The following is a 25,209-nucleotide window of genomic DNA, read 5'->3' as shown; positions in this document are numbered from 1 at the left end:
AATAAACAAACAACCCAGTAGATTTATGAGCACAGGTGAGAGCAGCACTTTCTATGTGAAGAAACACAACTGGCAAACTAATATGTGCAAAAGGTGCTTACATTAATCAATGGTAGCCAGAGAAATGAAATTTTAAGCCACAGAGGTGCTACTGCACCACCACCAGAAAAGCAAATGTCGAAATCTGACAAACGCAAATATTAGTGACGACATGGATAAATGGAAAGTGGCACTAGTGGTAAAGAATCCACCTGCCAATGCGGGAGACACAAGAGACATGAGTTCAGCCCCTGGGTTGGAAAAATCCCCTGGAGAAGGGAATGGCAACCCACTCCAGTATTCTTGCCTCGAGAATTCCATGGACAGAGGAGCCTGATGGGCTACAGTCCCTTGGGTTGCAAAGAGGTGGACACAACTGAGCGACTAACACTTTCATTTTTACAGTCTTTTTGAAATTATTCATTTATTTATTTGTTGTTTTTGGCCATGCCACACGGTATGGGGGGCTTTTAGTTCCCCAACCAGGGATTAAACCCACACTCCCTGCATTGGAAGTCTTAACCACTGGACCTCCAGGGAAGTCCTCTGGAAAGTAGATTTATTCACTGTAATAACATAAAGAGGTATAAGTTGTTTGGATCATAATGTGGCATTAGTATTATTTTTGAAGATATATATATATCCTATGATACAGCATGCCCCATGCTAGATAAACTTCTTAGGAGCACTGTTTGTTCAAGCAAAAAGAAAAAACAAAAAGAAGTAAAGAAATCAAAAGTGACCAACTGTAAAATGGATGAATAAATTGTTGTGTATTCATGTAGTGGAATATTACACAACTTCAAAAGTGAACTACAGTTAAAATAATAACATGAAAGAATCTTAGCAAGTTACATAATATACATAATATTTCATGTATTTAAAGCATAAAATGTACACATTAAACAATTATTATTTATTGGTATAAAACTTAAAAGCAAAGGGATACAAACCTTAAATTCAGAAGAGTAGTTGCTTCAGGGGAGTGAAAAGTGGATGAGACTGCAGAGGTACATGGGGGCTTTGGAAATAATGATCATATTCCATTTCATAAATTAATTGGGTGGTAAGCACACAGGTATTTATTGTGCCTTTATATGTCTGCATCTTAAACATGTGCTTATAAATATTGTTTTGTGTATCTATGCAATAGTTAATTTCAAGATATCAAGTGTTCTCAGTGAATTTTTTTTTTTTTTGATATGGCTAACTAGGCACACTCTGAAGCTCTTTTACAATTGTTTATGGTGTTTTAAAGTTTTAAAATAATTTTTCCAAAATTGAGGATTTTGGTCTACCTTTTCATTTTGTGTGTCTAATTTATTTTCAGTGCTATTCTTGTTCTAGGCCGCTTATGCTAGCAAAAAAGATAAAACAACCTGACTATAAAAAATATACATTTTACTATTTCTTTCATTAAGCTCCAGTTGTTTTATCTTTTTGTTACTGTGATAGAACAATTTAAGTCATTACTGAAACATCAGAAAATGTAGCCAACCAAAAGTAGACCAAAAAAAAAAAAAAAAAAAAACCTTCATAAACCCAAAGAGGCAAGCACTTCTGACACTTCTGTGAAAATTCTTTCAGATCACTTTCCTTGCTGGCTTTGAGTTACTACAATAATGGAAAGAGTAGTACTTTTTTTTTATACATGTTTTATAATCTACCATAATTTAGTCAACCCATATTAGAGAGCAGAAAACTCTGAATCCTTCCCTCAATGCAGTAAAAATCACAGAGGCTGGATGAAGAACAGAGTTCATTATATGAGTGTCAGCTCCGATCAAATCAGTTAGTTATTGGTGGCTGTGTGAGCTCTGTTTTGAGAGACTTTATGCGAATGGAGCTAAGCTGTGAACGCTGTCTGTGCCAAGAGCTTAGGAAGAAAGGAGGAAGAAGCACCCACGCCCAGTGCCTGCCATCCCAGCCTCCAGGGCCTCTCTGTTTATGTGACAGTTTTCTTGGCCAGCTTTATCTTCCCAATCAGGTGCTCTAGAATAATCTCTACTATATTCTGCACCTTTGTCTTCCTCCTTAGTAGCCTATATTGAAATTGCCTAGTTTACTGTGTGTAATATTGAAAGTGTATATAACTTGAGATCTTAAGGTACCACACTTTCTTTGAAGTGGAAAAGCTATGCTTAAAATATCTTAATGGGTGATGGAAATCTAAAATGGCTAGATGCATTTAAATTTTTCATAACTTAATTGGCATAACATACACTGTGTACTAACAAGTATTCCCTACAAAGGAGGTAGGAGCACTGAAAGGAAAGCATTAAGCTTCAATTTGTACTTTATTCTGCAGCATAGGTGTTCATTTTCAAGTCAAGGCTGTTATGATAATAAAGTGAAAGAAAGTATAAAGTGATGGTAAAGTTAAAGTGGTATGAGTTCAATCAACGTCAGCTATACTGTGTATATCAGGGGAATAATAATCAAGTATCAACAACAGACTGCTTCCAAATAGGAAAAGGAGTAGGTCAAGGCTGTATATTGTCACCCTGCTTATTTAACTTCTATGCAGAGTACATCATGAGAAACCCTGGGCTGGAGGAAGCACAAGCTGGAATCAAGATTGCCAAGAGAAATATCAATGACCTCAGATATGCAGATGACACCACCCTTATGGCAGAAAGCCAAGAAGAACTAAAAAGCCTCTTGATGAAAGTGAAAGAAGAGAGTGAAAAATTTGGCTTAAAGCTCAACATTCAGAAAACGAAGATCACGGCATCCAGTCCCATCACTTCATGGCAAATAGATGGGGAAACAGTGGAAACAGTGGCTGATTTTATTTTTCTGGGCTCCAAAATCACTGCAGATGGTGATTGCAGCCATGAAATTAAAAGATGTTTGCTCCTTGAAAGGAAAGTTATGACCAACCTAGACAGCATATTAAAAAGCAGAGACATTACTTTGTCAACAAAGGTCCGTCTACTCAAGGCTATGGTTTTTCCAGTGGTCATGTATGGATGTGAGAGGTGAACTATAAAGAAAGCTGAGTGCAAAAGAATTGATGCTTTTGAACTGTGGTGTTGGAGAAGACTCTTGAGAGTCCCTTGGACTGCAAGGAGGTCCAACCAGTCCATCCTAAAGGAGATCAGTCCTGGGTGTTCACTGGAGGGACTGATGTTGAAGCTGAAACTCCAATACTTTGGCCACCTGATGCAAAGAACTGACTCATTTGAAAAGACCCTGATGCTGGGAAAGATTGAGGGTAGGAGGAGAAGGGGACGACAGAGGACAAGATGGTTGGATGGCATCACCGACACAATAGACATGGGTTTGGGTGGACTCCAGGAGTTTACTGGACTCCAGGGAAGCCTGATGTGCTGCATTTCATGGGGTCGCAAAGAGTCGGACATGACCCAGCGACTGAACTGAACTGAACTAATAAATAAATTACCATTTACTTTCATTTTTTAAAAATTAATGGATTTTGATGTTATTTATCCAGTCTTCTTTTCCACCTTTAAGAGACATTTTAAAACTATTGCTTCCTAAGACAGCCTCTCTAAAATTGTCTCACTTCTATGGCCTACTAATGGAGAAGGCAATGACACCCCACTTCAGTACTCTTTCCTGGAAAATCCCATGGATGGAGGAGCCTGGTAGGCTGCAGTCCATGGGGTTGCTAAGAGTCAGATATTACTGAGCAACTTCACTGTCATTTTTCACTTTCATGCATTGACGTAGGAAATGGCAACCCACTCCAGTGTTCTTGCCTGAGAATCCCAGGGATGGCGGAACCTGGTGGGCTTCTATCTCTGGGGTCGCACAGAGTCGGACACGACTGAAGCAACTTAGCAGGCAGCAGAATGGCCTACTAATGGGCTTCCCAGGTGACGCTAGTGGCAAAGAACCTGCCTGCCAAAGCAGGAGACATATGAGGCATGGGTTCAATCTCTACATTTGGAAGATCCCCCGGAGAAGGGAATGGCAATCCACTCCAGTATTCTTATTTGGAGAATCTGAATCCCATGGACAGAGGAGCCTGCTGGGCTACAGTCCATAGGATTGCAGAGTCGGACATGACTGAAGCGACTTAATACACACACATGCATGGATACTAGCACCTCGAAGTATGAATCCAATCAGAACAGCAAGCGGACTATCAGGCAAACAGGTCGTGGCGACAGAGTACTACTCACTAAATTGTCACAGCTGGAACCAGCCAAGAATGCATGTAACTCTTTGTAGGTATTAGCAGCCATGAGATTAGGGGTATATATAAATGTGCTGCTTGAAGATTTCACCTCCTGGAGGGTCTATAAATGTTCTGCATTGGCCTTTAGTCATGCACACACACACACACACACATATGCGCACGCACACACACATACACATACACACACCACTACCTCTCTTCATCCTTGAATCCCTTTCCTACTTGTGATTTCAAAGACATTAGGTTGTTCTAGAACTGAAGCAACTCTAAGACACTGAAAACTTGGAATTGCAGGAAAGCTGTCAGGCCTCTTACATTCCAAAAGCAAAAATCCTTGAACTACAGGAAGTAGAAAAGTGAAAATTCTCCCCAGTTCTTAGGCAAACCACTAAATCTTATAGCTGTGTTATCTCTGAGAGCTGGCATTTCTTAAAGGTCACTGTGCTGATATTTTAGATTCTTGGGCACCCAACCTGATGAAGTCTGTGATACTTGACAAAGCCCTTTCAAATACATAGTACATGTAATTTTAATAACCATATGAGGTGAGTGATATTTTTCCAAAACTCCATAAGTGAGAACACAGAAGTATAGAGAGACACAAATGATTATACAAGAGGCAATACAGGTGAGAGTGGATTCTGAAACTGAGTGCTTGTGTTCAAATCCTCCTTTCCCCGCTGAACTGAGTAACACTGGGCAAGTCACTAATCTCATGCTTTAACTTTCTTGTCTCTAAAGTCGAGAGTAGTACTTGGTTATCACATAAATCAATGCATAGAAAACAGGTTAGTGCTTGGGTATATGACACAAATTATTAGCTCACATCACTAAATCAGCAAATCAATTTTAGAACTCAAGAATTGCAGGTGTGGGACTTTCCTGGTGGTCCAGTGGTTAAGAATCCACCTTCCAATGGAGGGGACGTGGGTTCAATCCCTGGTTGGGGAACTAAAATCGTACATGCTGTGGGGCAGATAAGCGCAAGTACACAACTGAACAGCCCGCATGCCACAAGGAAGACCCAGTGCAGCCAAAATTTAAAAATGATAATTAAAAATTAAAAGAGTAAATATTTATTTAAAGAAAAGAAGAGCAAGTGCTACAACCACTCACTCATAAAAGAGAAATAAAAGATACTCACTTTGTTCTGAGGTAGTCTTTCATTCCCAGGAGGGATCACCTTCATTTTTATGATTTTGTGGATTTTCAGACAATTTATGAAAATACATCTGTTAAAAGTCTCTATGGTCTAGTTCAGCACTGAGACAGAATAAGCAATTCTATCACAAATCCAGCTACCTGAAGCCTAGCCACCATTTCTAGCTCACTTTTGAAGTGAGCTACACACAATAATAAGAACTTAATCTCTTAAAATCATCAGCACAGATATCCAAGCCTTTCTGAAACAGAATTTTCTCACATTCCCCCTCACTCTCAACATAGAAGGCATCAACCCCCAAGTGACACATAATCTATAATCTAGACACACAATCTAGATTATATGCCCTTTTATTGAATGCTTGTAACAGAAAATGAGACAAATACATTCCCTCAGCTCATAAAGTTTAAAATTTAGAGTTGTATGTGCTCTCCAATGTGGCTGCCATGAAGCATGTATGACTATTTAAATTTAAAATTATTTAAAATCAAATGAAAGTGCATTTCCTGAGTCATAGTAGCCACATTTTTTTTTTTTTTTTTTTTTTTTGCCATGCCATGCAACTTGTGGGATATTAGTTTTCCAACCAGGGATCAAACCCAGGCCCTCAGCAGTGAAAGCTCAGAGTCAGAATCACTGGACCAACATGAAAGTCCTTAGCTACTTTTTAAGTGTTAAGTAGTCACATATGCTTAGTAGGTACTGCACTGGAAAACACAGAGATAGACTATAGACTATACCTATCCTTGTGAATGGAGAAGGCAATGGCACTCCACTCCAGTACTCTTGCCTGGAAAATCCCATGGATGGAGGAGCCTGGTAGGCTGCAGTCCATGGGGTCGCTTAGGGTCGGACACGACTGAGCAACTTCACTTTCATGCATCGGAGAAGGAAATGGCAACCCACTCCAGTGTTCTTGCCTGGAGAATCCCAGGGACAGGGGAGCCTGGTGGGCTGCCGTCTATGGGGTCACTCAGAGTCAGACACGACTGAAGTGACTTAGCAGCAGCATCCTTGTGAAAAGTCCTATTGGAAGGTGCTGAACAGGCAAAGGGAATATGGCACAGAAAATGCTGTGACATAGAAACAGGATACTTAAGGGGAAAATCCCTAACTCAGACTGATAGGAAATATTGATGCTGGAACAATTTTTAGAGATAGTGACATCCAAGCTGAGACATGTTCATCTATTTAACAAGCGTCTATCAAGTACCAGGAGTAGAGAAGCATGTAATATAAACAGAGACTCTTTTTCACAGAACCTTAATGAAGACAATCAATAAACAAATATACTCTCCAAACAATTTCTGTCTGTGACACAGACTATGCAGGGGAAAAAAAAAAAAACAGAGGATACTTCAGTTTGTTGAGAAGTGAAAATCCAGTTGTCTGAGAAACTTAAATATATCATCTTTTTTCACCAGTGCTCAGCAACCCAAGAGTAGGTTCAAAAAAAGCAGACAGCTGGGATATTGCAGCACAGGATGTTTATAGAATAGACAGATGACAATAGAATTCAGGATAAAGGGAAGGTTATTGAAGTTTCTGACCATGCAGTTCAAGTTTATAGAAAAAGCAGTGAAAGGGCTTCCTTGGTAAAGATTCTTGGTAAAGAATACACCTGCCAAGGAGGAGCTAAGATGGCGGAGGAATAGGATGGGGAGAACACTTTCTCCCCCACAAATTCATCAAAAGAACATTTAAACGCCGAGTAAATTCCACAAAACAACTATTGAATGCAGTCAGAGGACATCAGGCACCCAAAAAAGCAACCCATTGTCTTCAAAAGGAGGTAGGAAAAAATATAAAAGACAAAAAAAGAGACAAAAGAGGGAGGGATGGAGCTCCGTCCCAGGAAGGGAGTCTTAAAAAGAGAGAAGTTTCCAAACACCAGGAAACATTCTCACTGCCAAGTCTGTGCCGAGCCTTGGAAGCACAGAGGGCAACATAATAGGGAGGAAAAATAAATAAACAATTAAAACCCACAGATTACAAGCCCTACTGTAACTCCCCCAGCGGAGAAGCAGTGCAGACGCCTGCATCCACCATTAGCAAGCGGGGGCTGGGCAGGGAGTCGCAGCGCGGGCTGCATCGCTTAGAGTAAGGATCTGGCCTGAATACGCCCAGCGCTACCTGAGCGAAATAATTTGGGCTATCAAACCAGACTGTGAGATATCTACCATGCGAAAAGCCAGCCCTAACCTAAGACACCGCCAGGTCCACGCATGGAACAAAGGACTGTACAGAGATAGCCGGCTGCAGACCATCCCCCTCCGGTGACAGGCAGCCAGAGCCAGAAGGGGGCAATCGCAGCCCCAGAGAGACAATATCTACAAAACTGTAAGCAGGCTTCTTTGCTAACTAAAACTTCTTGGGGTTCTGGACAGTCAACATCCACCTGAGAAGGTGCACCGGTTGTACACCCAGATAACCAAGCGTCGGGGAGGCGATAAGTCGCAGCAACCACACTCGCCAAACACCTCATCACCTGAGCTGCTTGGACCTGGGAAGGGCACAAAATGCAGGCCCAACCGAGTCTGTGCCTCTGAGGACTACCCGAGTGCCTGAACCTGAGCAACTTAGACCTGGGAGGTGCAAGCAGCCCAGGGCCGGCTGCGGATGGTTCGCAGCGGAGCAACCTAAAGCCTGAGCAGTGTGGGCAGGGAGGCTACACACGCCGTGAGCAGGGGCAGGCCCAGTGTGGCTGAGGCACTGCAAGCACACGCCAGTCTTATATATTTGCAGCATCCCTCCCTCCCCACAGCACGACTGAACAAGTGCGCCTTAAAAAAAAAAACAACGGTGTCCACCACCGCCCCCTTTGTATCAGGGTGGAAACCAGACACTGAAGAGACCAGCATACTGACTACATAGGAAGGGGCCTATAGATCTTGAGAAATATAAGCCGGAACAAGGAACTAGCCGAAAATGAACTGAACCCACAATATGCACAACAACATCAGAGAAAGTCCTATATATATTTTTTTTACTATTTTTACGATCATTCTTTCTTTCTTTTTTTTTAACTTTTTTAAAAATTTTAAGTCCTCTATTACTCCTTTAATTTTCACTTTTATAACCTACTATTACTTTGTAAAAACAAAAAAAGACCCTTTTTTCTTAAAAAAAAAGCAAACTTCATATAGATATTTTTTATAACTTATGTGACCTTTTTTTTTTCTTTTTCTCTTTTTTTTTTCTTCTTTTCTTTAACATTGTATTTTTGAAATTCCAAACTCTGCTCTAGATTTTTAATTTTAGCTTTTTGGTATTTGTTACCAATTTTGTACCTTTAAGAACCCAATCTTCAATACCCATTTTTTACTAGGGAGCAAGATTACTGGCTTGACTACTCTCTCCCTCTTCAGACTCTCCTTTTTTTCCACCAGGTCACCTGTGTCTCCTCCCTAACCCCTCTCTACTCTACCCAACTCTGTGAATTTCTGTGTGTTCCAGATGGTGGAGAACACTTAGGGAACTGATTACTGGCTGGATCTGTCTCTCTCCTTTTCATTCCCTCCTTTTATCCTCCTGGCCACCTCTGTCTCCTTCCTCCCTCTTCTCTTCTCTGTATAACTCCGAGAACATCTCTGAGCGGTCCAGTTGTGGAGTGCATATAAGGAAATGATTACTGGTTAGCCTGCTCTCTTCTCTGTTGATTCCACCTCATCTCATTCGGGTCACCTCTAATTCCCTCCTCCCTCTTCTCTTCTCCATGTAACGCTGTGAACCTCTCTGGGTGACACTCATGGTGGAGAAACTTTTCATCTTTAACCTAGATGTTTTATCAATGCTGCTGTATAGAAGGAGAAGTTTTGAGACTTCTGTAAAAATAAGACCAATAACTGGAAGCAGGAGGCTTAAGTCCAAATCCTGACTCCAGGGAACATTAATTGACAGGAGCTCATCAAATGCCTCCATACCTACACTGAAACCAAGCACTACACAAGGGCCAACAAGTTCCAGGGCAAGACATACCAAGCAAATTCTCCAGCAACACAGGAACACAGCCTTGAGCTCCAATATACAGGCTGCCCAAAGTCACCCCAAAACCATAGACATCTCATAACTCATTACTGGACACTTCATTGCACTCCAGAGAGAAGAAATCCAGCTCCACCTACCAGAACACCCACACAAGCTGCCCTAAACAAGAAACCTTGACAAGCCACCTGTACAAACCCACACACAGCGAGGAAACGCCACAATAAAGAGAACTCCACAAACTGCCAGAATACAGAAAGGACACCCCAAACTCAGCAATTTAAACAAGATGAAGAGACAGAGGAATAGCCAGCAGGTAAAGGAACAGGATAAATGCCCACCAAACCAAACAAAAGAGGAAGAGATAGGGAATCTACCTGATAAAGAATTCCAAATAATGATAGTGAAATTGATCCAAAATCTTGAAATCAAAATGGAATCACAGATAAATAGCCTGGAGACAAGGATTGAGAAGATGCAAGAAAGGTTTAACAAGGACCTAGAAGAAATAAAAAAGAGTCAATATATAATGAATAATGCAATAAATGAAATAAAAAACACTCTGGAGGCAACAAATAGTAGAATAACAGAGGCAGAAGATAGGATTAGTGAATTAGAAGATAGAATAGTAGAAATAAATGAATCAGAGAGGAAAAAAGAAAAACGAATTAAAAGAAATGAGGACAATCTCAGAGACCTCCAGGACAATATTAAATGCTACAACATTCGAATCATAGGGGTCCCAGAAGAAGAAGACAAAAAGAAAGACCATGAGAAAATACTTGAGGAGATAATAGTTGAAAACGTCCCTAAAATGGGGAAGGAAATAATCACTCAACTCCAAGAAACCCAGAGAGTCCCAAACAGGATAAACCCAAGGCAAAACACCCCAAGACACATATTAATCAAATTAACAAAGATCAAACACAAAGAACAAACATTAAAAGCAGCAAGGGAAAAACAATAAATAACACACAAGGGAATTCCCATAAGGATAACAGCTGATCTTTCAATAGAAACTCTCCAAGCCAGGAGGGAATGGCAAGACATACTTAAAGTGATGAAAGAAAATAACCTACAGCCCAGACTATTGTACCCAGCAAGGATCTCATTCAAATATGAAGGAGAAATCAAAAGCTTTACAGACAAGCAAAACCTGAGAGAATTCTGCACCACCAAACCAGCTCTCCAACAAATACTAAAGGATATTCTCTAGACAGGAAACACAAAAATGGTGTATAAATTCAAACCCAAAACAATAAAGGAAATGGCAACGGGATCACACTTATCAATAATTACCTTAAACGTAAATGGGTTGAATGTCCCAACCAAAAGACAAAGACTGGCTGAATGGATACAAAAACAAGACCCCTACATATGTTGTCTACAAGAAACCCACCTCAAAACAGGGGACACATACAGACTGAAAGTGAAGGGCTGGAAAAAGATTTTCTATGCAAATAGGGACCAAAAGAAAGCAGGAGTAGCAATACTCATATTAGATAGAATAGACTTTAAAACAAAGGCTGTGAAAAGAGACAAAGAAGGACACTACATAATGATCAAAGGATCAATCCAAGAAGAAGATATAACAATTATAAATATATATGCACCCAACATAGGAGCAGCGCAATATGTAAGACAAATACTAACAAGTATGAAAGGAGAAATTAACAATAACACAATAATAGTGGGAGACTTTAATACCCCACTCACACCTATGGATAGATCAACTAAACACAAAATTAACAAGAAAACACAAACTTTAAATGATACAATAGACCAGTTAGACCTAATTGATATCTATAGGACATTTCATCCCAAAACAATGAATTTCACCTTTTTCTCAAGTGCACACAGAACCTTCTCCAGGATAGATCACATCCTGGGCCATAAATCTAGCCTTGGTAAATTCAAAAAAATAGAAATCATTCCAAGCATCTTTTCTGACCACAATGCAGTAAGATTAGATCTCAATTACAGGAGAAAAACTATTAAAAATTCCAACATATGGAGGCTGAACAACACGCTGCTGAATAACCAACAAATCACAGATGAAATAAAAAAAGAAATCAAAATTTGCATAGAAATGAATGAAAATGAAAACACAACAACCCAAAACCTGTGGGACACTGTAAAAGCAGTCCTAAGGGGAAAGTTCATAGCAATACAGGCATACCTCAAGAAACAAGATAAAAGTCAAATAAATAATCTAACTCTACACCTAAAGCAACTAGAAAAGGAAGAAATGAAGAATCCCAGGATTAGTAGAAGGAAAGAAATCTTAAAAATTAGGGCAGAAATAAATGCAAAAGAAACAAAAGAGACCATAGCAAAAATCAACAAAACCAAAAGCTGGTTCTTTGAAAGGATAAATAAAATTGACAAACCCAGCCAGACTCATCAAGAAACAAAGGGAGAAAAATCAAATCAATAAAATTAGAAGTGAAAATGGAGAGATCACAACAGACAACACAGAAATACAAAGGATCATAAGAGACTACTATCAGCAATTATATGGCAATAAAATGGACAACGTGGAAGAAATGGACAAATTCTTAGAAAAGTACAACTTTCCAAAACTGGACCAGGAAGAAATAGAAAATCTTAACAGACCCATCACAAGCACGGAAATTGAAACTGTAATCAGAAATCTTCCAGCAAACAAAAGCCCAGGTCCAGACGGCTTCACGGCTGAATTCTACCAAAAATTCAGAGAAGAGCTAACACCTATCCTACTCAAACTCTTCCAGAAAATTGCAGAGGAAGATAAACTTCCAAACTCATTCTATGAGGCCACCATCACCCTAATACCAAAACCTGACAAAGATGCCACAAAAAAAGAAAACTATAGGCCAATATCACTGATGAACATAGATGCAAAAATCCTTAACAAAATTCTAGCAATCAGAATCCAACAACACATTAAAAAGATCATACACCATGACCAAGTGGGCTTTATCCCAGGGATGCAAGGATTCTTCAATATCTGCAAGTCAATCAATGTAATATATCACATTAACGAATTTAAAAATAAAAACCATATGATTATCTCAATAGATGCAGAGAAAGCCTTTGACAAAATTCAACATCCATTTATGATAAAAACTCTCCAGAAAGCAGGAATAGAAGGAACATACCTAAACATAATAAAAGCTATATATGACAAACCCACAGCAAACATTATCCTCAATGGTGAAAAAATGAAAGCATTTCTTCCAAAGTCAGGAACAAGACAAGGGTGCCCACTTTCACCATTACTATTCAACATAGTTTTGGCCACAGCAATCAGAGCAGAAAAAGAAATAAAAGGAATCCAAATTGGAAAGGAAGAAGTAAAACTCTCACTGTTTGCAGATGACATGATCCTCTACATAGAAAACCTTAAAGACTCCACCAGAAAAGTACTAGAACTTATCAATGAATATAGTAAAGTTGCAGTATATAAAATCAACACACAGAAATTCCTTGCATTCCTATACACTAATAATGAGAAAATAGAAAGAGAAATTAAGGGAACAATTCCATTCACCATTGCAATGGAAAGAATAAAATACTTAGGAATATATCTACCTAAATAAACTAAAGACATATATATATATATACATATGTATATATATATATATATATATAAAACTATAAAACACTGGTGAAAGAAATCAAAGAGGACACTAATAGATGGAGAAATATACCATGTTCATGGGTTGGAAGAATCAATATAGTGAAAATGAGTATACTACCCAAAGCAATTTATAGATTCAATGCAATCCCTATCAAGCTACCAACAGTATTCTTCACAGAGCTAGAACAAATAATTTCACAATTTGTATGGAAATACAAAAAACCTCGAATAGCCAAAGCAATCTTGAGAAATAAGAATGGAACTGGAGGAATCAACCTGCCTGACTTCAGGCTCTACTACAAAGCCACAGTCATCAAGACAGTATGGTACTGGCACAAAGACAGAGGAACAAAATAGAAAGCCCAGAGATAAATCCACACACATATGAACACCTTATCTTTGACAAAGGAGGCAAGAATATACAATGGAGAAAAGACAATCTCTTTAACAAGTGGTGCTGGGAAAACTAGTCAACCACTTGTAAAAGAATGAAATTAGAGCACTTTCTAACACCATACACAAAAATAAACTCAAAATGGATTAAAGATCTAAACATAAGACCAGAAACTATAAAACTCCTAGAGGAGAACATAGGTAAAACACTCTCCGACATACATCACAGCAGGATCCTCTATGACCCACCTCCCAGAATATTGGAAATAAAAGCAAAAATAAACAAATGGGACCTAATTAAACTTCAAAGCTTCTGCGCAACAAAGGAAACTATAAGCAAGGTGAAAAGACAGCCTTCAGAATGGGAGAAAATAATAGCAAATGAAGCAACAGACAAACAACTAATCTCAAAAATATACAAGCAACTCCTACAGCTCAATTCCAGAAAAATAAATGACCCAATCAAAAAATGGGCCAAAGAACTAAATAGACATTTCTCCAAAGAAGACATACAGATGGCTAACAAACACATGAAAAGATGCTCAACATCACTCATTATCAGAGAAATGCAAATCAAAACCACAATGAGGTACCATTTCACGCCAGTCAGAATGGCTGCTATCCAAAAGTCTATAAGCAATAAATGCTGGAGAGGGTGTGGAGAAAAGGGAACCTTCTTACACTGTTGGTGGGAATGCAAACTAGTACAGCCACTATGGAGAACAGTGTGGCGGTTCCTTAAAAAACTGGGAATAGAACTGCCTTATGATCCAGCAATCCCACTGCTGGGCATACACACTGAGGAAACCAGAAGGGAAAGAGACACGTGTACCCCAATGTTCATTGCAGCACTGTTTATAATAGCCAGGACATGGAAGCAACCTAGATGTCCATCAGCAGATGAATGGATAAGAAAGCAGTGGTACATATACACATGGAGTATTACTCAGCCATTAAAAAGAATACATTTGAATCAGTTCTAATGAGGTGGATGAAACTGGAGCCTATTATACAGAGTGAAGTAAGCCAGAAAGAAAAACACCAATACAGTATACTAATGCATATATATGGAATTTAGAAAGATGGTAACAATAACCCTGTGTATGAGATAGCAAAAGAGACACTGATGTATAGAACAGTCTTTTGGACTCTGTGGGAGAGGGAGAGGGTGGGATGATTTGGGAGAATGGCATTGAAATATGTATAATATCATATATGAAACAAGTCGCCAGTCCAGGTTCGATGCACGATACTGGATGCTTGGGGCTGGTGCACTGGGACGACCCAGAGGGATGGTATGGGAAGGGAGGAGGCAGGAGGGTTCAGTATGGGGAACACATGTATACCTGTGGCAGATTCATGTTGATGTATTGCAAAACCAATACAATATTGTAAAGTTAAATAAAATAAAATTTAAAAAAAATAATAATAATTAAAAAAAAAAAAAGAATACACCTGTCAGTGCAGGAGACACGGGCTCCATCCCTGACCTGGGCTATGGAGCAACTAAGTCCATGCACCACAACCACTGAGCCTCTGCTCTACAGCCCAGGAGCCACAAGTACTAAAGCCCTTGCACTGGAGGGCCCATGCAACAAGAGAAGACCATGCAGCGCAAGAGTAGACCCTACTCATCGTAACTAGAAAAAAAGTCCATGCAGCAATAAAGGCCCAGCACAACCAAAAATTCAAATGAAGAAAAAAGCATTGTAGAGGTGGGATTAATAGACACTGAGAAAATAGGCCCAAAATTGGAGATCTGGATGAATCAGAAGGAGACAGAGGGCAGGGACAACTGGGTGATAGAGTTTCAAGGATAGAGAGACATCAAGTTGTGGTCAGAAGAAAATGTTTAAATTTTATTATTCAGAGGAAAAAAAAATGGCCATTCTATAGGAATGGCCATAAGACCAGATGGACACAATAGAATACAGGTGAAAGATGACATAGGTGAAATACATAGAATCCAAAACTCTGACTCACGTTGACAATGTACAGCTCACAACCATGTTCCATGAGGTTGTCATAGACCTGCTTTGGCTTTCTTTTTCCTCCCCCAAACTGCTAGATCTCCTATATCGCACTGTATCTGATTATATTAACTGCTTTTCTTTTTTTCAAATCATCTACTTGAATCAAGAGCAAGGACAAAATGCACACACTCACATACACACACACACAGACACACACACAGAATAAGGACACAACCACACCTGTCTGGTGCACTAGGTCCTCATGGCATGTTCTACATTGACTTTCCTTAGTAAAGGACTTCCTACAGCTCTGGGTTCCTCCCACTTTCCCTAGAAAAGTCAGAGGATCACTTAATCTTAGCCTCGTGTGCCTTTAGTAGAATTCTAACCTGGCAACGAATAAGTACAACTTTAGAAACAAGGTTAAGCTGAACTAAGGGAGACTGATTTAAGCAATGGCAAAGAAGTACACAAGTCTCAACTGATCTCCCCATCAGTGTTGACATTTATTTACACATTGACCTTAATAATTGCCTTCTTTGGGCTTATAAAACAAGAGCAGAGTGTAATTCTTACTCCCAGTTTTAACTGTTTATATTGACTTCTACCATGGATCTATACTCTGAAATCAAATTATGAATACTTACCACATGTCTGCAATATATAAAAAGTGAATTGGTAGATGTGTGTGTGTGTGTGCTAAGTCAATTCATTCATGTCTGATTCTGCGTGACATGATGGACTGTAGCCAGCCAGGCTCCTTTGTCCATGGGATTCTCCAGGCAAGAATACGAGAGTGGGTTGCCATGCCCTCCTCCAAGGGATCTTTCTTACCCAGGAATCGAACCCAGGTCTCTTGTGTCTCCTGCATTAACAGGCAGTTCTTTACCACTAGTGCCACCTGGAAAGCCCCAAATTGATAGATAAAATCTGGCAAAAGTTAAAATGCATCACTCTAGGTAAACTTTTTACAGAAACATAGATTGTCCTCTCTACATCTTATAATGTCTGAGATACTCCTACGTACCCCTGTGGACCCCACTTAATTGATTCTCCATGTCCATTAAACCTTTCCAAACCTTCCCCCATCTTCCTGCATAAAACATTCTCACCGTCAGGCCACCACTGTTCGTTTCTACTGCAATTTGTTTTCTAATCTGTTTCCCATTATAAACCACATATTTCTTGAAACAACAACATTTTGTTCACCTTTGTTTTCCTGACAACTAAAGCAATAGGTAATGCCTAATACAAAGAATATGCTTAATGAAGGTGTAAGGGAGGAAAGAAGAAATGGTAAAGAGAGAAGAAGGAATATATGAATTAAAAAGGAGAATAATACTGAGGCTAGAGATAAGTTGCATGTTCCTGTAACCGAAGGGTGAGGCAGGGATAAGCACAAACGTGCCTGTAAGGCCCATCCTTAAGCTTGTGTTCGTGCCAAAGCTCTAGATCAGTATAGAATATTACTATACAACAATCAATCAGGAGACATGCACTCTTCTTCTTAGGTTTTAGCTATAAAGAAGGCAGGGTTCATGGTGCAGAAGAGGCTGACATCAATGACCTGGTTCTTGGCCCTGGGACCCTGCCTGAGGTCCCTAACCCCTCTGAATCTGAGTCAGCCTGTTAACATCTACTCTGTGACCCATGTTCAAGTGAGGTTCAGTTCAGTCACTCAGTCATGTCTGACTCTTTGCGACCCCATATCGCAGCACACAAGGCCTCCTTGTCCATCACTAACTCCTGGAGTTCACTCAAACTCATGTCCATCAAGTCAATGATGCCATCCAGCCATCTCATCCTCTGTCGTCCCCTTTTGTTCCTGCCATCAATCCCTCCCAGCATCCGAGTCTTTTCCAATGAGTCAACTCTTTGCATGAGGTGGCCAGAGTACTGGAGTTTCAGCTTTAGCATCATTCCTTCCAAAGAACGCCCAGGACTGATCTCCTTTAGAATGGACTGGTTGGATCTCCTTGCAGTCCAAGGGACTCTCAAGAGTCTTCTCCAACACCACAGTTCAAAAGCATCAATTCTTCAGCACTTGGCCTTCTTCACAGTCCAACTCTCACATCCATACATGACCACTGGAAAAACCATAGCCTTGACTAGATGGACCTTTGTTGGCAAAGTAATGTCTCAGCTTTTTAATATGCTGTCTAGGTTGGTCATAACTTTCCTTCCAAGGAGTAAGCGTCTTTTAATTTCATGGCTGCAGTACCCATCTGCAGTGATTTTGGAGCCTCAAAAAATAAAGTCTGACACTGTTTCCACTGTTTCCCCATCTATTTCCCATGAAGTGATGGGACCAGATGCCATGATCTTCGTTTTCTGAATGTTATGCTTTAAGCCAACTTTTTCACTCTCCTCTTTCACTTTCATCAAGAGGCTTTTTAGTTCCTCTTCACTTTCTGCCATAAGGGTGGTGTCATCTGCATATCTGAGGTCATTGATATTTCTCTCGGCAATCTTGATTCCAGCTTGTGCTTCTTCCAGCCCAGCGTTTCTCATGATGTACTCTGCATATAAGTTAAATAAGCAGGGTGACAATATACAGCCTTGATGTACTCCTTTTCCTATTTGGAACCAGTCTGTTGTTCCATGTCAAGTGAGGTAACTGAACCGAAATATTGGTAAAATCTAAAGAGCACCAGAAATGGATGAGATCCTTGACTGTCACCACTTGGTTTCCAGGCCTAACTTGCCCCAGGCCAAAGTGTATTCTGACTGTCGTAGGTTGTCTCACCCACGTGCAGCAGAGGGTCTGTACTTTGCTTTTATTATACATTAGCTAGAGAATATCACATATACTCACACTTTTACCATATTTTCTTTTCCCAGTCTTTTCCCATAAGTCCCAGTGTTGGGCTTATGACAATCATCAGCTTAATGTTCATCTCAGAGGGACTGTCCGTCACTGCAGCAAGCTTGCCCTGGTAAAGGAGAGAGAGCCATCTCTCTCTACCTCACCAAGTTCAGAACTGGAGAAGAAAAGATGGAGGCAGGTTTGCTTAGTTCATAACTTCATGGCTCTGGGCCTGGCACAAGTGAGTAAGGTGACTGTACTAACATTTTCTAGAGTCCTAACTTAGTGTCCCCCCCGAATAAAATGTGAGAGAAGATGAAGTCACCCCTAAACCTTCCCCTTTCATTTGCCTGACAGATATTTTTCTTCTCTTGGCTGCAGAGAGGCAAAAATGTCTTCTCTGAAGGTCAGTTCTGAAACATGAAAGAAAATTCTAGATGTAGCTTTCACTTTTCCATTTCTTACCAATCATCTCCCTCTCCCAAATTCATTCACACCAAAACCAAGAGGATGCAAAGGAGCTATTTTGAAACCCAATTAAGCAATGGGGTCTGACATGAAGTCTACTCTAGCTATTATTTCCTCCCACAGTTGGTAAGAGATAGCCTTACCTTTTCCTGAATTTTCTTAGATATTAAGCAGAGCAGAAAAAAACCTACATATTCTTTTTGTTTCATAAAATTTCTCACCTTACCCCAAGTAGGATGTAGGATCTGTGTCATTCAGGGCATTTGAATGTCAATGCTAAATATGAAGATTATGGGCTGAATGTCCTAAGATCTAAAAAGCTGAGGAGAAGAAGATAGAAAGAAATTACCACAGTGTCAGGAAGGCTTCTCTGGCAAGGAGAGTGGTTTTTGTTTGGGGGTGCTTTTTTTTTTTTAATTTGAGAGACAATTTCTTGTTATAATGAAGCAGAAATAAAAGACTCCACTGAAACTGGGGAGGTTGACAGAATATGGTTGAACTTAATTAAATCTTCAAGGGAAGTGAGAGTCAATCAAACAAAGTCAATGAATGGAGAAGCCAGAGATTTGGGATAAACATAAGGGTAACAGCGTTTCATCATGGGTATGGTAAAGAATCTGCCTGCCAATGCAAGAGACATAGGAGATGTGGGTTCGATCCCTAGGTCGGGAAGATACCCGGGCAGAGGAAGTGGCAACCCACTCTAGTATTCTTGCCTGGATAATCCCATGGATGGAGGAGCCTGGCAGACTAGTCTGTGGGGTGGCAACGTGTCAGACACAACTGAGTGGCTGAGCGCACAACACACACACACATCTCTGACCCCTCCTACCAGGGATTGGCCATTGTTTCTCAGCCCTTTCTCTTTTGAAGTAGCAAAAAAAAAAAAAAAAAAAAAGGCTTTTCCCTCTTTTTTGCCCAAAAGTACCCTTTGGACATGATGTAAAGCCAAGAGGAAATTTTAAAAATCTCATTCTAGGGTATAAAGTGAACTTACCCAACCCAGTGTACTGCTTTTGTGGTATAAATGTATACGGTAATAACTTTAATCAAATCAGAGTTGCTACCATGTTAGATGACCCTGCAGGTGTCAATGTTCCTAAATTACTATATAAAACATCAACATGTGAGAATCCACTTTTTAACTCTAGGTTTTCTAAACATTTTAAAAAGGCTGTTAAACATGACATAGAATAGATCCATAGTTCAGGAACCTAGACATTAGAGAGGAACATTGATGGGCTCTTTCTGGGACTGTCTCCCCTAACAATCAAAGTCATATGGTGTTGTGGTTACGGGCATGGGCTCCAGAGCCACTCTGCCCAAAATAGCAGCTACAACCACACCACAGAGGAATGAATTTTACACTGTATTTATTTTAATTTAAAAATTCATATTCAACTCAGTTATTGGAAAACTTAAGTATGATTAAAATAACTCAGATATGTAAATCTACTTTTTCAGCTATAAATTGTATGAAATATAAGTGCAAATTAAGTATTTCTGATTAAAATTTAGCATCCAAGTCAAGATGTGCTATAAGAGCAAGTGCAGTGCTTCCCTGGTGGTCTAGTGGTTAAGGAGGATCTGCCTTGCAAAGCAAAGGACATCAGTTCAACCCCTGGTCCAGAAAGATCCCACATGCCACTAAGCAACAAGCCCATGAGCCGCACTACTGATCTCACGTGCCGCTAACTACTGAAGCCTGTGCCTAAAGCCAGTACTCCGCAATATGAGAAGCCACCGCAATGAAAAGCAGCCGCCACCTGCTGCAACTAGAGAAAGCCTGCGTGCAGCAACAGACCCACCACAGCCAAAAAACAAATAAATAAATATTAAAAAAAAAAGTAAAGCATATACCATATTTAGAAAACTTAGTACAAAAAATGTGAAATTTGTATTAATTTTACAGTGATTACATGGTGAAGTATTAATACATGGGATATACTCAGTTAAATCAAACACATTATTAAAATTTACTTCATTTCTTTCTTTTTAATTTTTTTAATGTAAGTACTAGAAAATTTAAAATTACATGCGTCTCATATTATATCTCTACTGGCTAGCACTTTTCTGGAGCATGGACATAAGTTCAAATTTTATTTCTTCCACTTTCTATCTATGAAATGAGCTCAAATGTGCTTCAGGACCATTTATGAAAAATAGACTGCTAACTGCTACATAGAAATGATATGGGATGCAAGTGAATTAACATATGTAATACACTTAGAATAGCTCAGGACACATGGCGTGCTTAATATATAGTAACAATTGTTCCTATTATTATGCCTATAGTTGTTACAGTGGTGAGAGCAGAAAAAAACTGGGAGGAGACTATGAAATATCATGAAGAAAGTCTTTTCCTGTGTCTTATGAAAGCCTTGTAGAAAATGTCCATTTGGATCTGGGTGAAAAATGCCCATGGCCCGGATCTCATAGTGTCCAGCTGCACATTAGGACCTGAGGACATCCTCTCCCAGGCTATGGGTTATGATGTTCTCTGTCTCTTGTCTACTTCCCCACTGGATGCCAAAAGACACAACAAATCAAAGAGTCCTGATAAAACTTAGAGAGGGATATTAGAAAAAATGTGTCACTAAACTAGGAATGTGAAGGCACTTTGCCACTTAACCACTCTGCCACTAAATTAGCCATCTATCTTTCAGAAAGGCATTAATTTCTCTGGGCTCCGTTTCCCCATAAATTTAATAGGGATAATACAAAGTGTTATTATGAGGATTAAATAAGATAGTAAGATTGAGAGAGCTCTATAAACTACAGAGTATTGTGCCAATATCAATTTCTTTTTACTTTCATAATCATTACTGCAGAATTAGCCTTTCTCTTAGACAAAACAAATAGTTGCTTCCGTGGGATTATTTCTAAGGATCCTGAAGACCTACCCGTCTTCCAAATTACCCCTAAATTGATTTGTGATAAAATGGTCAAACCCTTTGCCATACAAATTTCCAATACTATTTTGGGAAAAGAAAATGAAAAGTTATCCAGTTTAGGAATAAACTAATGAGTCACAAAACCATCAGCTATTAACACCAAGGCTCTTTATAGCTATCAAGTCACCCTGCAAGATTTTGAGGAAATGGGCCACAGATCATATCTCTTTTCACTTATTACTTCTCTCATTCATTCAACAAATATATATGGAGTGTCTACTATGTATGAGACAAGGTCCCTGCCCTGGAGAAGCTCATATTCTAGCTAGGGGAGAGGAGCAATAAACATAATAGATTTGTAACCGAGACAGTATAAATATCAAATATATGTAAGTGAGATAGAATGTGTGTGTGCCGTACTCAGTCATGTCCGACTCTTAAAGAAACTATGGACTGTAGCCTGCCAGGCTCCTCTGTCCATGGGATTTTCCAAGAATACTGAAGCAGGTTACCATGTCCTACTCCAAGGATCTTCCCAATCCAGGGATCGAATCTATGTCTCTTGCATTTCCTGCATTGGCAGGCAGATTCTTTACCACTGCACCACCTGGAAAGCCCCAAGTGAGATAGTATACTTCTACAAAACACCAGGGCAGAATAATGGGGCCCAGGGATGCAACAGAAGTGAGTGATGGCACGTTTCCATACATTCATGTGGAAAAACCCGAACGAAACTTTTTGGCCAACCCAATAAACTGGGTGACCAGTTTGTCTCCTTGAGAAGGTAAAATTTAAGCAAAGACATGAAGGAGTTGACCACATAGATCTCTGGGGAAGAGCATTCCAGAAAGAGAAAGCTCATGTGAAGGTTCTAGGGCAGGAGCACACACATGAGTTCAAGAGTCAGTGAGGAGCCTAGTCTAATAGTTATCACTCTTGTTGCTTATTTATACTGTGACAACATGCATATGACATAATATTTATCATTTTATCCATTTGTAAGTCTGCAATTCAGAGCAAGAAGCAGGGAGGTAAATCAAGGTGAGGTCAGAGATGTATGTTGAGAGTGAGATAGATCATGCAGAGCCTTACAGGTAGAAGGACCATATAATTTATTGTCCAGACAGAAACCCATGTAAGAGTAAAAGAGGCGTTACTAATAATTATACTGGAGCAAAAATCACAAACCAGACAAAACAGGATGCTTGGTAGCCCAACTGTTAAGCTGCTGTCTGGTCTCAGGCTTTTACTTTGAAGCAAATGGGAAGTCACATCTAGAGAAGTTATATCCTACACTCAGAAACCACACCAAGTGTTTAGAGAGAGAAACTCTCAAGAAAGAGGAAGTCAGAAACAGAAAAATATTGTATATGTGAATCTAGAAAAATGGTACAAATGAAAGGATTTCCAGGGTAGGAATATAGACTCAGAAATAGAGAACAGACATGTGGTCACAAGTGGGAAGGGGAGAATGGGCCCGATTGGGAGGATAGGATTGACATATATATATTTGGGGCTTCCCAGGAGTTGCTATTGCCATGTATAAAATAGAGCGCTGGTGGGAAGTTGCTGTATAACACAGGGAGCTCAGCCTGGTGCTCTGTGATGACCTAGAGGGGTGGGAGAGAGGCCCAAGAAGGAGAGGATATATGTATACATATAGCTGATTCACTTCATTGTACAGCAGAAATTAACATAAGATTGTACAGCCATTATACTCCAATAGAAATAAAAAGGAAGGTATTGTAAAGTAATTAGCCTCCAATTAAAATAAATAAATTTATATTTAAAAAAAAGAAATAAAAAGAAAGGGGTATATGTAAGAAAGCAGTGTGCCCTGAAGTTGAAACTGGGTGATAATTTGTAATTTAGATGAAAAACAGTCTTGAGAAACAACACTTAGCCAATTCCAACTCCAAAAGCCTCTGCTTTTCCTGTCAATACTGATTGTGTGCCAGGTTTCCTCCAGATGTGAGTGGGAAGACACTGCTTGACACAGTTGGCAAATGACTCCTCAGAGCAGGAGGGGTGAGCCTGCAGGCTGCAGCAAACGTGGAAGAAGGCGACACCTGCTAGACAGCCCTCTGAAAGAGGAACAAGAAGAAATAGTAGACGGGCAGAGGAAATCATTGTTTACTCTTTCTTAGACTATTTCCTCACTGCTATCGTGGTCAACCCACCCCAAAGAACCATCTTATTTAATATTACATTTTAGGTCCTCCACTTCTGTTCCACCCAGAGAAGTTTAGAACTCTCCCCCAGTCTAACGGCTATCCCTCTTGTTGCATATTTTTACTGTGATAAAATGTGTATGACATAATATTTATCATTTTAACCATTTCTAAGTCTATAATTCAACAGCATTAAATACATTCACAATTTTATGTGTCGCCACTACTTATAACCAAAATATTTTCATCACCTGAACTCCCATTGCTTTCTTTTCTTTTGGCTGCCTCAGGTCTTAGCTGTGGCACACAACATCTTTATTGAGTCACAAAGGATCTTCTCATTGCAGTGCATGGGATTTCTAGTTGCGGTGCATGGGCTTAGTCACTCGTGGCATATGGGATCTTCATTCCATGACCAAGAATCAAACTGGCATCCCCTACATTACAAGCTGGATTCTTAGCCACTGGACCACCAGGGAAGTCCTGCCTTTTTATTTTTGATGTTTATTCTAAATTCATGATTGTTGTTATTGTTGTTATCGAGTCACCAAGTCATGTCCAACTCTTCGCGACTCCAAGGACTGCAACACGCCAGGCTTCCCTGTCTGTCACCATCTCCCAGATGGTGTGAGTTCATGTCCATTGAATCAGTGATGCCATCCAACCACCTGTTCTCTGTCACCCTCTCTCCTTCTGCCTTCAATCTTTCCCTGCATCAGGGTCTCTTCCAAGGAGCTGGCTCTTTGCATCAGGTGGCCAAAATATTGGAACTTCAACTTCAGCATCAGTCTTACAATGAATATTCAGGATTGATTTCCTTTTGGATTGACTGGCTTGCTCTCCTTGCTGTCCAAGGGACTCTTAAGAGTCTTCTCCAGCACCACAGTTCAAAAACATCAATTCTTCAGCTCTCCATCTTCTTTATGGTCCAACTCTCACATCTGAACCCATGAATTACAAACCCACAAACCCATGATTACCTCTCACTTAAACCCCAATGATGATGAAGATCACATGGCTGACAAACTCACATTTCTGAAGGCCAAATGTTCAGGTTCTGGGGCAGCTCAATGTTACTGAATATTGTATTTGTGTGTGTGTTAGTCACTTCAGTTATGTCCGACTCTTTGTGACCTATGGATTGTAGCCCACCAGGTTCCACTGTCCATGGAGTTTTCCTGGCAAGAATATTGGAGTGGGTTGCCATGCCCTCCTCCAGGGGACCTTCCCAAACCAGGGATCAAACCTGCATCTCCTGCATTGACAGGTGGATTCTTTGCCACTAGCGCCGCCTGGGAGCCCGTTACTGAATGTTACTCAGTGTTAAATCTTCACTCCCTTTTCTAAAAGCATCCCATGTGCTCTCAGTTGTGCCCAGTTTACAAGCAAGCAAAGAGAGAGAAAAACACGCCACAGCTCCCACCTTCCCCAGCCTCCACAATGCATAAGGAGAGCCATGTGACACAGTATTTACGAAGCAAAAGTTGTGGGGAGGACCTCACAGCAGAGCTTGTGAACAAGTGGGAGGG

The 25,209-nt window shown here is 40.0% G+C and overlaps 1 protein-coding gene across 5 annotated transcripts in view; it reads right to left on the bottom strand.

The window, feature by feature from the left end:
• LOC129654576 (gamma-interferon-inducible protein 16-like) overlaps positions 1–25,209 on the bottom strand; it is a 202,387-nt gene that overhangs the window by 80,943 nt on the left and 96,235 nt on the right. The gene's annotated exons all lie outside the window — the stretch shown is intronic.

The sequence above is a fragment of the Bubalus kerabau genome, chromosome 6 (genome assembly GCF_029407905.1).
Source record: "Bubalus kerabau isolate K-KA32 ecotype Philippines breed swamp buffalo chromosome 6, PCC_UOA_SB_1v2, whole genome shotgun sequence".
NCBI lineage: Eukaryota > Metazoa > Chordata > Mammalia > Artiodactyla > Bovidae > Bubalus > Bubalus kerabau.
This window is presented reverse-complemented; position numbering and strand designations above follow the sequence as displayed.